General features: G+C 40.4%; 1 protein-coding gene and 1 pseudogene across 1 annotated transcript in view; both read right to left on the bottom strand.

Moving 5' to 3' along the window:
- OXR1 (oxidation resistance 1) overlaps positions 1–18,783 on the bottom strand; it is an 874,541-nt gene that overhangs the window by 588,223 nt on the left and 267,535 nt on the right. The gene's annotated exons all lie outside the window — the stretch shown is intronic.
- On the bottom strand, positions 2,498–3,825 carry LOC101283871 (elongation factor 1-gamma-like; annotated as a pseudogene).

Below are 18,783 nucleotides of genomic sequence, written 5' to 3'. Positions count from 1 at the left end.
AGACAGATGTTCAGCAGCCTTGCGTTTAGAGTCAGAGAGCCAATGAAGGGAGAAAATAGGATTCAAACACAGTTCTGACTCTAAAACTCCTGTTTTATCCCAAAACATCTACCTCCTTCCCATCAGATCTTGATCCCCTATTTTTCTGTGGATGTCCTTGCCTCTTACTTTGACAAGAGTGAAGCCACACAACTCTCTCCTTTTAAAATACTTTTACATTTTTAAGTGGTTGGAAAAAATCAAAAGAAGAGTAACATTTTGTGAAAAGTGAAAATTATTGGAAATTCAAATTTCAGTGTCCATAAATAACGTTTCATTGGAAAACAGTGTACTTATTTATTTACATGTCTATGGCTGCTTTCTCGCTACAACAGCAGAGTTAAGTCGATGGGACACAAACTGTCAGAGTTAAGTCGATGCCCACAATCTGGTCTTTTACAAAAAAATGTTTGCTGACTCCTGCTTTTCACCAACACTGGCAGTATCCAGCTCTCCATCAGTGGCAGAGCCCAGACAGACCACATTGGGCTGAGGAAGCAGCATTATTGTGGGGAGAGACTGATGTTTCACTCATACCCCTGTCTTGTCTATATTCAAGGCAGGTAAAATTTTTTGAAAATGGAAATAGCATTGAATACCACCCTTATAAACTTTCTCTGGTCTGTGAGTAAGGAATGATCTAGACTTCATCCTTAGAGAAAACTGTCTACTCTGGCCAAGCACTGTGTGAGGAGTCTTTTATTTATAATATCATTTACTTGTCACAACAACTTTGAGAAATATTACTATACCCATTTGACAGATGAAGCCACTGAGACACAGAATTTAGCCCATTTGCTCCAGATTCCAAGTGGCTGAAATCTAGAATTTTTTCCTCAAAAAAAAGGCCATGGGTCTTTTTTCTATACAACACTCCCACATCAACTAACCCCTGAATTCCAGAATAAAAAACAGTGAACAAGAATTCCTAAATTATGTTTTTCATTGTTTCCACCTGTGACTCTAAAAGATGTTTAAATAAATAGGAACTCTCTTGTATGAGTATCTTTCACAATCAATTGAGGAATCTTATACCATAGTGTGAAACAGTACCAAAGCAAGATAAAATCCTGCTTTTTTTCCCCACCAAAATGGGACAGCAGGGGCTGCAGCAGACTCCCTAACTGCTGAAGGAGGATCCTTCAGAACTGCAAATTAAATCTGAAGTACTTTGCCAATTGACTCCCAATCGATTATTCCAAGTGTACATGCTGCAGAGAATGTGGCTTCTCCCAGGGACTCTGAAGAGTGGTGCTTAATTATTCATCATGAAATTTAATTTCAGAGCTTGTAATCATGTAACTGTTTAAAATGGAATTTGTCACTGAAACACATTGCGAGAAAATAGCGTATTATTTAACATCTACTCATCTCACTTCAAGATCAGTTTAAAATTGTATGCGTTTCGTGATTTTATGACAGCAATCACATAAGGGCCATGTAAGCTAAACTCCTACATGTTTTCTGCTAATTTGGTTGAGTTAGGCCATTTTCTATGGTGAATTGGAAAGGATATTACCGATTAGGGAATGTAGATACCAGCTTTTTCTTTCCTCCCAAAGGTCCAGCTCCACAGAACCACAATTAGCTTACTCTGAGCTCCTTGAGATGCTTAGAAAAATTATCAGCTGACAAATTGAGGCTAAGGTAATAGATGAGGAAAGACACTAACTGAATTAAATGTAAGGATGACGTGATTCAGATTAGTTTGGGGGTTTTTTTTTTTTGGTTGTTAAAGGACATTTATGACTGCTCTACATTGCAGGAAGCACTAGGGCGTGTTTAGGGTACAGGCTCCAGTGACACCCACTGGGTTCAAAATCTTGCCTCCGCTACCTAAGATGTGTGATCACAGGCAAATTGCTTAAATCTCTGAACCCCACTTCCTTGTGAGAAAGTAGAGATACCCCAGAGACGATCCACAGCCAGGTTAGGGCCCACAGGCCAGCATCTGTTCCAAGGAGTCTGTGCCTCTTTGTCTGAAGTGTTGAAACTATGACTCTTGGATACGGCGGCCACCCCAGCTCACAGGGCAGCTGCGGGAAGCAGGGAAGTAGTGTTAAGTCGTTCTGCATATGCTGTGCTCTCACTCTGTCAGCAGGTATTCTCCCCCTTCATGAGGGAAGGTCTGGAATTAGGTAGTTACAAAGCCCCGTGTCACCACCTCCTAACTACATCCAACCTTTCCCAGCTAGGCTAGAAGACGGTCATCACAGGAGAGGCAAGGCAATTAAAAAAAAAAAAAAAAATCAAAACTGAGGAGAGGCCTCTCTTCCTGCTCTTTTGAAGACTTCTCTCCTGCACAGGGAGATCCTGCAGGTATAGACAACACCCTGCTTCAACATATCTACTCCCCTTTGAAGAAGCCACCACCCACAAAGGAGGCAGCGCAGGAAAGGGTTCGATGTTCAGTTTCCTTTAATGACTCCCATTCTCCCTGAAGGCCAGGTGCGGGCAGCTAGGCGATGGCAAGAGATGTTCCCTTGAAGATCTTGCCCGGATTGAAGGCTTTGCCCACGTGCTGGAAGGCCCCACCCCAGGAAGAGTATTCTCGAACCAGTCTGCGTCTCCTCGCTGCTGGGATCCAGTTTCCAGCATGTGTATGACTCGTAGTGCCCCTGTCAATCTGGACTCAGCGCAAAGGCAAGCTCCTGGCCTCGGGAGACCCAGACTCCAGAAACGGAGCCGCTATTGTTGCTTCCAAAGAGAATGACACCGGCAAAGGCATTCTTCCTCAGTTTGTCCAGTCGCTGCAACACTGCAGTGATGAGGTTGCAGTTCATGAAGGTCTGGGTGAGCTCTTCAGGGAAGCGGTTCTCGGCGTAGCACAGGCACCAGCCATCTTTATCAAAGTGCTCCCCAAAGTACGGCAGCGCCACGGAGAGTGTGTCCTCGTTGGAGTGCTTGCGCTTAAATTCATCCGACACAAAGGTGCTCTTGGGCAGGGGAGCAAAGGGATCCTTGGCCTTCGGCTCAGCAGCCGCTGCCCGCGCACGTCCATCCAGCTCCTCCTCAGTAGCAGGGGCAGCCGTCTTCTACTCTTTCCGCTCGGCCTGGGGCTTCTGCTTCTCTTCTCGTAGAAGCTCTCTTTCTGTGGGGTGTCCTTTTTTAGGCTGGCTCTCTGCAAACTTTTTAGCATCAAATTGGGCCATTTTCTCACAGACTTTCACCTCCCCCAAGACAGCCCGGAACTGGGGCTGGTTAATGCAGGTGAGGAACCAGCGGTTTGGATTAGGGAAGGCCTGGCAGAAAGAAGCTTCCAGAACCTGTTTATAAAGCCACAACAGGGTGCAGACAACTGTGATGTCAGCCAGTATCACATGCGCCCACCAGAAAAGTCCTTGTCTTCAAGTGAGCGTCCAGCGGCCCCAGAATTCCCCTCACCTCCTGCTTTGCATTCTCTGTGGTCTGCTTGTTGCGGCGCATGAGGCTCAAGGGTGTGGAACACCCAGGTTCTGGCTGGGGGAACTATGTTGCTATCAGCAAGGCTCACCCCCTGCACCACCTGGGCTGCTGCTTTGGGAGTACTTCCCTGCAGTCCTCGTTGCTTGCATAGGAGGCAATGGCATTGCTCTCGAACACACAGAATCCATCGTCACCCTCAAAGGCTGGAACCTTGCCAGCAGGAAATTCATGGAGAAATTCGGGGGTGTGTTTGGTTTGGCCAAAATGGAAGTGGAGTGGTGCGGTGAGCACGCAGACCTGAGCCCTGCTGCACTGAGTGGCAATGAGGGCCTTGAAGGCCCTCCAGTTTTCAGGATATGGGTACAGGGTCCCAGCCACCATGGTGATTCTGCAGAGAAAGGGCCAAATTCGTTTTAATTTTAGTTAAACAGAGGCAAAAAGATGCTTTTGAACTTGACAGTATCAAAGATTACTGAGGAATACTTTCATCAGAAAATTCCAGTTGCGGGTTTGCCTATACCCAGATACAAAGTGAGGCATCCTACAGAGACATCTCAGAATGCCCTCCCTGGCCACAGACGACGGAGACAGAAAACCATTTCCTCAACGTGCTGATGAAAATGAAGTTTAGTGAAGCTGAAGTAGAGGCATTTTTTTTTTTATCACTACTGAAAAATAAAATGTTAGGTATCTCCAGGAGTGATGAAACAACTACCATTAAAAAGAAAACTTGACAATTGTCTAATGACCAGTTGTAAAATTTAAAAATATCTAACTTTAGGTGATATCAGGATTTTCCATTATCGAGGTGATATAGTTCAATGAATGACATAGTTTTCACTAAAAATAAATAAATAAATAAAAAATAAACATTTTGTCCTATTGGGTATTCTTTAATCTGTTTCCACACAGCTGTAAAGCTGACCTTAAGGAACAACCCAACGCACATTTTAGTTTAAATTAGATGCACGGTCTTTTTTACACGGCCAAGGATGCCCTGCATGATCTGGAATCCTGACATCTCCATCCTGTCTCATGCTACTCTGACCTCAACTTGCTGGCTTCTCTTTAATGCTTCAAAGTCTATTATTTCTTTCTTTTGTCCCTACTTTCAAGCCTTTTCACATACTGTTGCCAGAACCTGAAAAGTCCCAGCCCCCTCTCCATATGACTGGCTCCCCTCTTCTGGATCCCAGTGTAAATGTCAACCCTCTAGCAAGGTCATTCCTTTAGCTCGTCTAAATCATGCTCCTCCTTCCCTCTATCCACTTTTCTCCATCACTGCACCTTGTTAATGTCAGAGCATTCAAAACAGTTTATAAGTAACATGTCTATGTGTCTAATAACTTACATAGTATCTTTTATCTCAAATTTGATTGTAAGTTCCATAAACTTTTTGGCCCCGAATTTTATTTATCAATGTCTACCCACTGCCTGATAAACAAGAGGTGTGTAATGACAATTTGTTGAAGAAACGGATGAGCTTAAATGTCCCTTCCCATCTCCAAACCACTCCATTCACACACATTTATGGGTAATTGGCTACATTCATGCCTTTAGAAGCAGTTCTAAAACTAGTAATCGCATTCTGAATAATATAATGAAAGGTAATATAATTCAGTTCTCCAAAGTTTGTTAAGCCCAATTCATAGATGCTCTACTTTATTCTAATATTTAAGTGAGATAAACAAGTTTTAAGATACAATTTCAATCAACAAAAAGCTTGTAATTTTATTGGAGCAACACCTATACTTTATAGGTACTAGATAATCAGATAATTATTCGAGATAATTAAATCAGGTGCTGAAATAGTGAGAAAACTAGAAGTGATTGTCAAAGGATTTAAAAGAATTGAGATAAGATATTAACTTGATCAAGCACAGGAGGAAAGAAGAGCTCCAGAAAGAATGTTAACATGCCATGCAGCGAATCGGCCAGGCTTAGAGAATATCTATCGGGAAGCAGTTTATGTGGATTTGGGTTGATAACGTAGCCTCATGGAGGGACATTAATGCTATACTGAGTGTGTCAATGTGAATTCTTAGTCAACAAGTTGCCATTGTTGATGTAAGAGCGAGAGATAATAAGATAAAACTGAGGTTCTAGAAGAATCATCTAGCAGGACATATTGGAGGACAAAATGTTCTTTGTAACAAGACAAATGAGATAATGGAAGCAATGCATAAAAGACGGCAATGAAGATGGAAAAAAATAGGAAACAAAATATATTGAAGGTTATCAGTAATTCCTTTCACCTGAAAAAAAGGAGGTTTTGTCATGTTGGAATAAAAGACTGAGAAATTTTAAGAGACTTACAAATTGAAGTTGTAATTTTTCTTAATCAGAAGAACACAAATAATAAGAAATAATTTTAAGTGAAAGTTGATTCAATTTGAATAACCAAATGGTACAGTGACAACTTTGTGGCCTCTCCCGTTGTGGAGCACAGGCTCCGGACACGCAGGCTCAGCGGCCATGGCTCACAGGCCCAGCCGCTCAGTGGCATGTGGGATCTTCCCAGACCGGGGCACGAACCCGTGTCCCCTGCATCGGCAGGGGGACTCTCAACCACTGTGCCACCAGGGAAGCCCCACTGACAACTTTTGACAAGCTTTCCTCACACATTCACTACTGAAGTTTTATCAGCTAGAATGAACTTCTAATCAATTGACATTCAAACTAAAATAAATGAGCAAGGAGTTTGGATTCAATTTTCCTTGACCCATAATGCTTCAGCTTTATTTTACAAAATGGGCTTAAAAATTTCGGCCCTGTGAATAACAGAAGCTTTCTTAGCTCGACATTATTCTCAGATGTCATCTCACACCTCTTTAATTTATACCAAATTCAAAAAGTCTTTGAGAAGCTAAGCACATAGGTCTTTTAAATGGAGATAAGCTAGGAGGGAACACAGTGCTCTTTTGAGAAATTAGAGCAGGACTCTTTGATCCTTTTTTCCCCTTCATCTCGCCTGGTTTTATAAGTTTTGATTCTATCTCAATCTTTCAGTAAGTAAAAGTTATTTGCATAAATCCATCTCCAAGAAAAATTGCTCTTGGGTCTTAGAAAAAAGTCTGTTGCATCATCCTAAAGCACCTTAAAAGTCACAGAAAAATACAGAAGCCCAGAAAATGGTATTGACTCTGTTCAGCAAAATCTCTTTTACCATCCATGCATTACAGACATTTACAGGTCTGCTTTTCACAAGAGATCACAATATCAGCAAAGCATGTTGGTACACTCCTTTCAAAAATAATGTACTACTATTTTGTTAATAAAATGTATTGGCTTTCCCACCTGGCATAAAGGTAATTCCAGTATTCTGAAGCACATTTAGAAGACACAGAAAAACACAGACAAGAAGAAAATTATGTGTGATCTCATCACCTAACTTAACCACTTAGTCTGACTCTATCTAAGCTGGAATCACACGGCGCATTTCTACTGTATAACTTGATTTTCTCACTTGATAATATATGCTTTTAAATATACTTCTCAAACATTTTTAATGGCTGTCTACTGCTCGTTGAATCATATTTTATTTTACTAATCATCTATTGCTAGAAGCTTTGTGACTTTATTATAAATAATATTGCAATTAACATCCTTGTGTAAAAAATTGTGTATTTCTCTTTCTCTAAGGTGAATTTCTAGGATTGAAATTGCAGAGTCAGAGGTATTTATATTTTATGGACTTCTAGTACATTTCCCAAATTGCCTTTCTACTATTTATAAACATCTAGTTTCAGGTTAACTTATTATCTACAGCCACTCATTTGTGACTATGTCACATGGCACTTAAGTTTTCATTTGCTTTGCAATTTTATCCTTTGAGCTGGTCATCAACGCAAATTATTTTCTGTTGGGGTCTTGTACACATTCTGGGATACGAATGCATGCTATGTTCAGTTTCCTGTTTGCCTCTATTGGGGACAGTCAGTGGGATCATGATGCAATGTGATATTGAAGAGGTAATCAAGGGTCAGATATCTAGGAACTCTGGGCTATGTTTAAGAATTGAGCAGTCACTGTAGAATTTGGAGTGTTGGGTGTATGTGTGTGTGCACGTGCACGCGTGCGTTTATTAAAGGTCCCTTTTGTTTAGATGTGAAGGATTGGGCAAATAGCTTACTAACCAGTATGAACCAGTATGCATCAGTTTGCAAAAGTGCAACCATACATATTGTTAAAACATTGACATAATTTCATTCTTGTTAGAAGTAGTTGCTACCCTGTGTCCAAGTGTCTTCCTGCCATTTAGGGAGTCCTGGCTCTATGCCAGAATCAAGCAACCAAAGAATTAGTACCTGGTATAGCAGTGGGCTTCCAGAATGCTATTCCAGCACTATAGCCAGCATCTGCTCTTATCAGTTGATGTCTGTCTAGTAGAAACTCTAAATATTTTTTAGATAACCTTCCCAAGGGGATAATTTTTAAGAGAATTTTCATAGTAGTTAAGGAAAGAAGTAATAGTAACTTGTCCCACTTTGGCTAGGGTAAGGGTAGTCAAGAAAAAGGGAAATAGAAAAAGTTGATTTAGGAATTAAAATCAAAGAGATGAACTGAATGTGGAGGTTTAAGGTGGATACTTTGAAATGGTGGCCGCAGAAGGCTTCTCTCAATTGTTGACACGTAAGCTAAGCTCTGAATGAGAAAGGAGCAAGGGGAAGAATATTTCTGGCAAAGGAAGAATAGTTATAAAGGCTGAGAGGAGGAAAGAGCTTGACACATTTGCAGACATGAAAGGAGAATAAGGCCACTGCAATCCAGGAAGTGGAGTGGAAAAGGTGGGAGAGGAGAAGAAAAGATTAGCATGGTAGGAGATAAGTACACTCTTACGGTGGCAAGAATGATTTTCCTGAGATAGGGAGGAAGACACCTCTACATGGCAGGAGGGTTGGTCCAGGTGCATATGGGTCAGTAGATTTGGTATCAGACATTGAACGAACCCTAACCTGATGTTATTTTTAATAATGTTATTAGAATTATAAATCATCAATTTTCCAGATACATAGCTTATCTTAATTTTTTAAACAATGTTTCTCAAAATATGTAGGCAAGGCAAAGAAATGCAGCCTGAATCACTATCAAGATATTATTTTAGTTATATATACAGTCAACTATAATGTATTGATATATGCATAACGTGTAATGATAAATGGATCAGCATTGTACATTTGTTCATTCAATAAATATATACTTACTGAATGCCTACTATGTGCAAGGTATTATGTTGGGTCCTTGTATTACAGTAATAAAAAATATCAGGCACAAATTTTTTGGGAAAACTTCACAGCTCTCTTTCCTTGGGTTCTTTCTGACAACAAAGATTGCTTGCTTGTTGGTAATTTACTTTGAGAAAAGATCCTAGGAAACTAGAATAGGATAACAAAGAGGAGAGAAACAGGAAGGAGAGAAAGGCAATTCAAGGATGCATTATTAATCTAGTTACCACTGTGGGCCCTCGGAAGAATGTGTTGAAGCACATCAGAATTGTCTACCCTGGATATGGAAGTGGGGAATGTTAGCCACTGGCTCCCATCTCCCAATAGTCAAAGGTTGCCCAGAGGAGTGTTGACCCCCTTGCACCTCCAGGTACACCGTACAGAACACTGGGCACCTTCAGTTCCCCATGGTGAGCAACCAAATAGCCCAGGATGGAAAGTAAGGGATGTGCAGCACAAGGTGTTGCAGGGTACACCAGAATGCAGCTGGTTTCAATGGCAGTAGCTGGTGGTGGTGGGGGGTGCCATGGAAGGTGGGCCAAGGGGATGTGCAAGAGCCTTCATGGTCCATTGCTTATACTGCTTAGGTACACTCATTACAGACCCTTAAAATATGTAGTTGGCTGCACTCTACAAAAACTGTTAGAGAGTGTAACGTTGGGCTGGCCAAAAAGTTCATTTGGGTTTTTCGTGCGATATTACAGAAACACCCAAATGCACTTTTTGGCCAACCCAATAGTTTTCTAGGGCTACCGTAACAAAATACCACAAACTGGGTGGCTTAAAAAAAGATAGAAATGTATTCTCTCACAATTCTGGAGCTAGGATTCAGAAATTAAGGTGTTGACAGGGTCATGCTCCCTTTGAAGCCTCTAGTGGGGATCCTTCCTCGTCTCTTCTAGCTTCTGGTCAGCCCAGGTTCCTTGGTCTGTGGCAGCATAACTCCAATCTCTGCCTCATCTTTATATCCCATCTTGTCTCTGTTTCTGTGTCTTCGTACAGCATTCCCCATTCTGTGTGTCTCTGTCTCTGTGTCCAAATTTCCCTCTTCTTATAAAGACACCATTCCTATTGGATCAAGGAACCACACTACCCCAGCATGACCTCTTCTTAACTGATTACATCTGCAACCATTCTATTTCCAAATATGGTTACATGAAAGAAAAAATATCAGTTAAGGATACACTACAACAGCTACAGTGTGAAGAACCAAAGTCCTAACTAATAGGCTGGTGGTGAGAAGTGAAAGAGATTCACACCTCTGAGAAATATTGGGCAGGTGGAATAGAAATAGGAGATTCAAAAGAGGAGGTTGCTTTAGAGTAAGGAGAAAACCTGAATTCTGCTTTAAACACACCAAGATAGAGGTGTTGAGGGTATTCAATCACAGACCTACTATGTGCCCATTGTTTAAGTTGTCTAACACACATCATACCATTTTTCATAATTTTCTCAGTTGAAACTCTTATAGACACTTTGTAAATGAAGTCTCACAGAGTTAGAACTTTGTCCAGAGTGTGAAGGTATTAACGTCTATGGTATTCTTTGAAGTGAGGCAAGTAAATAATTTTCAACATGCTTTCTTTTCCTATTCCTCTTTCTCTTCCTTCTTATTGTGAAGGAGAAATGTTGCCTGCTGTATCAGCAAACAAAGGATGTTGCAGCCATCAAGCCACCACATTACAGCCTCCCCAACTCAGGATGAAACAGGATGCCTGCCATCTAGCAGTCAACTCCTACAGCCACCTCTGAAGAGACACAGGATGAGAAAGCACAGGATACTGGCCCCAGAAAGCTGAGGTGCACATCAAAGGAATGATTTCAGCGAGCCCAGACTCTTGCATCTTCCCATACATGGAAAAGTGCTAAATTCCTTAACTTGAGATGTCTGGTTTTCTCTAATTAACAGTAATCTTTTGATGTTCCGACTACCCGGTCTTTGTTGCACAAACTCCTGTATATCTTGGCTCCCCACCTTGCCTCTTTGGAGCAGTCCCTCAAAGCTATCTGAGAGCCTGTCTCCCAGGCTTGAAGTCCTCAGAAGGTCCACCAAATAAAACATAATTCTCAACTTTTAGGTTGTGCATTTTTCTCAGTCAACACTTCCATCCCCCTCTTCCTCCTTCTATTAATACGTCTTTGTCTTGAATTAAGCTTTCACTATCGGTAGAAAATGTGTGCTGCCCATAGATGATGCTTCATAAATGTTTTGGGAAAAAAGGTCCTTACAAATTATTCCTCCTAAACTCTGAAATTTGATTTTGAAATCACTTCCCAAGTAAAACCTGTGAACATTGTTATTGCATATTTAAAATTTTTTCTACCTGCAAGTTTTAAAATATGAAATTTACTTCAATAAAACCCCTCTATAATGATTTAATTTCAGACTCTGAAAGTTACATTTCATCCTACCTGTTTTAAGCAAAAATAACTGAAGCCAAACATGCTTTGCTTTGTCATAGTCCCACATGTACGAATTTTAATTAAGCATAATTATAATCAGCTTCTTCTTATTTTATATTCCCATCCCACGTGCTATGTGTTCCTTGTTCCTATTAAAAAGATGGAGTTTTAATAAAAATCAACTTTTATTCTTTGCTCATATGCGATGATTTTATAGCTTTTAAATCCATTATTATTAGGTTCAGGAGCTGGTGATTATTAATTCTCCATACTTTTCTCCCAGTAATGACTAAGGTAAGATAAAGGAAATGACAATTCCTAACCTTGTCTAGCCTTGAAAAATAAGGCTTAGAATAATGTTGGTGAGACTTTCACTGGAATGACTGGATTTGAGAAAAAAGTGGGTTACTTCTTCCATAAATTCAGAAGGGATGATGAATTTGTGTCAGGTGTCCCACCAGAAATCCCCAGAGATTGCCTAAGTACTCAGAGGCCCATTCCAGTCTAGAAAACCTTCTCCTAAATGAGCCCCAAACTGAGCTAGCCTCTAAGAAAATTGGAAAAATCAAAGTAAATAGCTTTAATTTATTGTTTTTTCTTTCTTGTTGTTCATCAACTCTACATTTTAGTGTAATTAAGACCGAGGGTCTCAATCTTTGAATTGCACAGAATGGGTTACTGGAATGTCTCAATGCTGACCTCTGACCCTCTGCGACCCTGGAGGAGTCTAGCTCCAACTGGGGCAGCTGAGGTTTCCAGGCTGGTTACTTCTGCTACAAATAACTTTCTCTGTTTATCCCCAGTGAGCCACATATATATCTATGTATGCCTTGATACCAGAAGGATGGGAAGCACTGGTTTAAATTACCATATAGTAATGAGGAAAAATGCCAGCTCTAGATAGATCAGCTATAAGATAAACTCAGTATATTCTCATTTAAAATAACATTATTTATATCAGTAGTTCTCAAACTTTGCTTCATATTAGATTCAACTGGAGAGCTTTAAAAAATCTTGATGCCCAGACTACAGCTCAAACTAACAGAATTTCTGAGAGTGCAGCCTGGATGAGAGACAGTGGTTTATGGGATTCCTAGTAATAGGGAACAAATATGGGATTCTCTGAAACAGTCCTGATTTCAACTATTCTTTTATAGCAAAGCAAGTTATTAAATGTGTATCTAAATGTGCGAGTTATGTGCATCTAAATAAGATTCAATTTTTATAGGCTAATACTATTTTTCACATCAAGAGATTCACAAAACAGGAGTAAAACTAGCTCTGGCTTATCCGCCAAAGTCACAGCCAGTCCACCAGAGTGGTAGATACAAAAACCTTACGTCATCACTTCAGTTTGATGAGTTTTTATTTTCGGTATATGGCAACTGAAAACGTTTTAAAATTATTTTCTGTTAATTAATTAGTTTATTTGTACAACCTATGAATTTTGCTGTTAATCAGGAAGGAAAACGAAGACATGGATTTGGGTGAAGGGAATCACATGAGCTCGTACTGTGAGCACTTTGTGTTTTGCTTTGGGAGAATGTGTGTATGGCAAGGAGCCTGGAGGACGACAGATTTAATTAAAAGAATTGGTATTTTTTTCTTAGATTGTGAACAGCCAAACAGTATACATTGTAAAGAAAAAGAAAAAACAAACAAACAAAAAAACAACTGAATAATTATCTGGGAAGACTAAACTGTGGAAAACAAATTTGAGGAACTGAATCCTGAAACTCTAAATTTTCTTTAGTATAAACTGTTTTGCTAAGATATTCAGCTCTTTTCACTTAACTAGTATAATCACACTGAAGAATCTGTGCCTGTTATTTCAGTCACAGAAGACATTTTGTTTTAACCAAGTACTTTTAACTGTTTAATCAATTGGTTTTAGTGGGTATGTAAACCTACTGAATTTATGTATACAATAGAATTTTACGTGAGTTTTCCTAGTGACTTTGGGTTAAGGGTTCATTGCTTTTCATTAGTTTCTCAGAGAATTATCTGACCCCAAAGTATTAGGCATCAAATTTTAATGGTCCAAAATTTATCATATAAATTACTATTTAAATCTTAAGTCCTCAAGGGATGATTTTGTCTGCATCTGTCTTTTATTTCCAAATTTAGTAATATTTAAAATTAATGTAATGCACTCAGGAAACAAAAATAATAAAAGTTGGCTTTGGTCCTTCTTTGAATTGATTTTGGTAGAGAAATGCTGAGGGTCAGTAAATATTCACTCTAGTGATAGAGTGATTAGCAAGTTCCCAGAACCTCCTTTTGTGACTTTCTTCAAAAGGAAGATACAGCTGCAGTTGCCACATACTAAGAAAAGGAAAAAAGTAGCCATGAACCCACTGAAGAAAAGCAATAATGTTACAAGGAAGAATCAAATCTGACTATGTGTTGGATCTGTTTCTTTTACTTTAACCTTTGCTTCCTGTTGCTTTTGTTCATTAAAAAGATATTGTCTATACACAATGATCTGCCTTGGGGAGCCCTGCCCCTCTGCCTGAATGTTAAACCAAAGTGCCTTTGTTCAGGGAAACGTCCAGACCCTGTCCGCCTGTGGACGGCTGCAAGGAAGAAGAAATTAGCACATCCCCTCCCTGAGGCTGGCCATTCAGGGGATATTTGTAAAACTTAGGTCCTCTTTACTTTACTTCCTCATCTCCTCCCCGTCTCTGTGCTATAAAAGAAACTGGCATCCAAACCCCGATAAGATGGTTATTTTGAGACTTTAGTCTGCCGTCTTCTCGGTCTGCTGGCTTTCCGAATAAAGTTGTATTCCTTGCCTCAGCACTCCGTCTCCGATTTATTGGCTTGTGGTGCTGTGAGCAGAGCGAGCTTGGACTCGGTAACAAAAGGAGGGTGTTGGAGGGCATTATGCTAAGTGAAATAACTCAGAGAAAAATACTGTATGATATCACTTATATGTGGAAACTAAAAAAACACTACAAACTAGTGAATATAACAAAAAAGCAGCAGACTCACAGATATAGAGAACAAAGTAGCGGTTACCAGTGGAAAGAGCAGGGAGATACAAACTATTGGGTGTAAGATAGGCTACAAGGATGTATTGTACAACACAGGGAATACAGCAAATATTTTGGAGTAACTGCAAATGGAAGGTAACCTTTCAACATTGTATAAAAAATATTTAAATAAAGAAGGGTGTCAGAGACAGGATGATGGAAATCCAGAAACATGAGCAACGAATTCCCAAGCCATCCATTTCCGTTCTTTTGACTGTTTTTATTCTTTTTTGTTGGTTACAGCTGTGCTCTTTCGACAGATGAGCAATTACATAGTGTTAATTTTAATTTAACCTGTGAATAATGGTGATTAAGAGATCTATAACCCAGACATGCTAATTAAGCACCCTTTGTATGAGTTCTAAGAGTGCAGGAGAGCCTTGGGTACCCATCCATTAGACATGTTTGTGAGCCCTCAGCTTCATCTAGCAATGATGACATTTCACTGGGTGTTATTGCCTAGTATCAATTTTATACCATGTCCCCGTCCATGAAAGGCTTTTCAGAAACATCAATGGTGTTGGAGAAAAATATCTTAACGCACTGACTTCTTGTTCTTTTTGAGGGAAAGAGAGAGGCTATGTGCACGACAAGTAAGACGGACTCCCTGCAATACATGTCACAGCTCATTTATTTAAAGATTTATCTTTCATCATTGCCAGAGACCCTGAGGACCAGAGAGCATCACTGTCTGTGTCTCATGATCATTGTGTGCTCTTCCAAGTGTTTAGAAGAAGACTAGTCACAGTGAAACTTAAGGCAAGAGTAGGGAATAATTTTGTCTTAACTTGTCTGGAATGGATTCTTTTTGGTTTAAAAAAGAGATTTCTGTACGGAGCTGAGCTACATAGATCACAAATTATGGTTATGTTTAGGGGTTTCTAATGCTTTATAATTTTTATTATTTAACACCCCCCCAACCCCGCCCCCCAACACACAAACACACAGCAACTTGTGCAGAACTTATATAAGGAGTAAGTAATCAACACTTGTTATTGACTTGCTAGGTATGTATGTGTGTATGTATTTTAATTACAATTTTTTTCCTTGTGATAAGAAGTTTTAAGATCTACTCTTAGCAATTTCCAAATACACAATACAATTCTATGTATTTTAGGTACTTAAGTTGACAAAATACCCATTTGCAAACACTTCAAGGATATGACCCCCAAATCACCAATTGATGTTGGATTATTATTTTTTTTCATAAAAAGGCATCTGCCAATGGGGGTAGGCAAAATAAATTCATTCTTTGAATTTTTGTTTACGTTCTTGGATATTTCTTATCTTTTTCTTCAAATTTTCTTTTGAATCCTGTCTTGGCAATGTATTTTAAATGTCCAAGAGCTCTTTTTGTTTTTATTTCCCTTTTTCTTAGTATCCTGTTCTTACTTTAGGGTGCAGGATCTTTTTGAATATCTCTGAGAGTACAAATTTTGTTTCTTAAGGTTAGATATTTCCTCCTGGTTAAGAAAAAATATTTTTATTTATTTATTTTACCTATATTTCTTTTTTATTCTGAAGGCTTTCTTGAACTATTTGGTGAGGCCTGGTAATTTATTTATCTTTAGGAAAGGAGATGAGGATACTGATATGGGCAGTTTATCACTTGTCAATCAACTTTCTTTAGGGTTAGCAGGGCAAGATCCAACCGTTATGGGCTAAGCCTCACAAACACCAGGAAGTCTGAGTGGGGCTGACTCTGGGATGTCGGTAGCAAACTAGATTCCTTCATTCTCCCCAATTTTTCTAGTTTATTAACAAAAATTAAAAACTACTTATATTTTGCCGGGAGAGGGAGATAATCTATGCTCACTGTGATCTGCACAATAAGAGAAATTATCTGATATTTATAAAAAGCAGAAGAGATTGTTAAGTATGCTTTTAGTGCACTCCTGGGATTTATATTTTATTGTCTGTGCTATTTTACAATTCTTGGGCGCAGAGGTTAATCTTTAGATTTTTGTTCAGTAGAGATACAAATAATTTCTGTCTAGTAGAATAGATAATCCTAGAGATTATAGTTTGTGTTCCGGATGGACATTAAGCAGCTGTGTATCTAACCTAGCACGCCTACCCTACCATGATTTCTATTAAATTGCCTCCCTATAACTTTGTTAGTTCCCTCATTAATTGAGCTTAACATATTTGACATGTGTTCATTTTGTAATTATATGAGAGTCATGCTCTTACCTTTCGGAATATTACATTGAATAAGTGTTAAAACCTAATCAGGGGCTTCCCTGGTGGCGCAGTGGTTGGGGGTCCGCCTGCCGATGCAGGGGATGTGGGTTCGTGCCCCGGTCCGGGAGGATCCCACATGCCGTGGAGCGGCTGGGCCAGTGAGCCATGGCCGCTGGGCCTGCGCATCCTGTGCTCCGCAGCGGGAGAGGCCACAGCAGTGAGAGGCCCGCAACAAAACAAAACAAAACAAAACACCTAATCAGATGCCCAGGAACAAGTCCATGATCTGATAAAATAAGATTTGTTGATTCACAGCCAGGGAGTGCACTCCAGAGGAATTCTGCTGGCCCAGAGGGAGGACGGAAGTATCTTTTGTAAGGTCTGTTTTTCCACTGAAGGGCTCTGAAGAGGAACGAAGGGGCATAGTAGTCAATTCAGAATTGGTTGCTTTTTCTGAAGCAGGTTTAGAAGAAATGGGATTAACTAGGCTCTGGGTCTGTCCTAAGGTGAAGAAGACTTCGCAATTCAATATCCCCAGTGATAAATGAAAATTGCCAAGTGGGTCCAGAGTATCATTGATAAGAAAGCGGTAGTCAGTCAAAGAGGGAGTTGTGATAGCATTTTACAACGGCTCTGTGATCTCGAGTGAAACAGTGTTTTCTGTTAACTTTGAAGCTGGCTTTCTGCTTGCTTTCAGAGGCTGAAGAATGGCAAAGTGCTCTTTTCCTTTTCAGTTGGAGCTGACTTTCCCTCTTTTAGTCCTGGGTAGGATTTTTCTCTTTCCTGACATGAGAAGGTGGGAGATAGAAGGTGAGATGGACCTTTAACACCATACCACCTTCGCTTCACCTTTCTTTTAAATCCTATTATTTTTCTCTCTTGTCATCTATGCAACATTCCATTTCTGAGTCTAGAGCAGGGGTCAGCAAACTTTTTCTGTAAAAGGCCAAACAGGAAATATTTCAGATTTTGAAGGCCAGATGGTCTTAGTCACAACTACTTACCTCTGGCATTATAACGTGAAAGCATCCAAAGAAAATCCATAAATGAATAGATGTAGCTGTGTTCTTTTTTTTTTTTTCTGTACGCGGGCTTCTCACTGCCATGGCCTCTCCTGTTGCGGAGCAGAGGCTCCGGACGTGCAGGCTCAGCAGCCATGGCTCACGGGCGCAGCCGCTCCACGGCATGTGGGATCTTCCCGGACTGGGGCACGGATCCGTGTCCCCTGCATCGGCAGGCGGACTCTCAACCACTGCGCCACCAGGGAAGCCCAGTAGCTGTGTTCTGATACAAAATATGTTTATAAAACCAGACAGTGGACTAGATTTGGTCCATGGGCCAGAGTTGCCAATCCTGTTCTAAAGTCTCTGTTTCTACTCAAGTGATCAGCTCCTTTTTCTACCATTGTCCCCATAACATCTTTTCTAAGCTGTGGCTTCCTTTGCTGATTCATCCTTCAACACTGTCATTTGATTTTTTTTTTTTTTTTTTTTTTTTTTTGCGGTACGTGGGCCTCTCACTGCCATGGCCTCTCCCGCTGCAGAGCACAGGCTCGGGACGCGCAGGCGCAGCGGCCACGGCTCACGGGCACAGCCGCTCCGTGGCACGTGGGATCCTCCTGGACCAGGGCACGAACCCGTGTCCCCTGCATCGGCAGGCGGACTCTCAACCACTGCGCCACCAGGGAAGCCCCATTTGATTTTGATGTTCCATAGATTTGTTGGAAGATTCACTAATAGCCCATCTTACTTTCACCTCACCATTACTTTTCAATTACTTTCATCGTCTTTTTTAGCGAGGTCTCTTATGAGATGCGAGGTAAGTTCTTGTGCTCAATTTATTACCTTGAACTGGAGACAGTATAAAAACTTTTTAATAAAGGTGACTCAAAATAAAATACTCGCATGTCCATTAGGGTATGCCTAGAATGATTAGTTTATCGTTATCAGCATTTCTTAAGGTTCCAAATTTTCATATTGCTGGACTATAGAATAATGCAGGCATCATTTTCCACCTAAAAGAGCTTAATAACAGAAAAGCTAGGAGCAGCTTTTTTTTTTTTTTTTTTTCTGTACGCGGGCCTCTCACTGCTGGGGCCTCTCCTGTTGCGGAGCACTGGCTCCGGATGCGCAGGCTCAGCGCCATGGCTCACGGGCCCACACGCTCCGCGGCATGTGGGACCTTCCCAGACCGGGGCACGAACCCGTGTCCCCTGCATCGGCAGGCGGACTCTCAACCACTGCGCCACCAGGGAAGCCCAGGGAGCAGCTTTAAGAAACAGGTTTAAGAGAGTAAATATATCAAGTCATAACATTAATGAGTACTAATGTACATTTAATCAATACAGGTAAATGTTAAAGTGAGGCGATACTGCAAAAAAGATCTGATTCTAATAAACGAGTTTATTATGTACACAGAAATACTTTAAAATCGAATATTTCTGTTTGGATCTCAATTATCACCCCTCTTTTTCTCTAGGTTCTTTTATGAAG

The sequence above is a fragment of the Orcinus orca genome, chromosome 17 (genome assembly GCF_937001465.1).
Source record: "Orcinus orca chromosome 17, mOrcOrc1.1, whole genome shotgun sequence".
Lineage (NCBI taxonomy): Eukaryota > Metazoa > Chordata > Mammalia > Artiodactyla > Delphinidae > Orcinus > Orcinus orca.
This window is presented reverse-complemented; position numbering and strand designations above follow the sequence as displayed.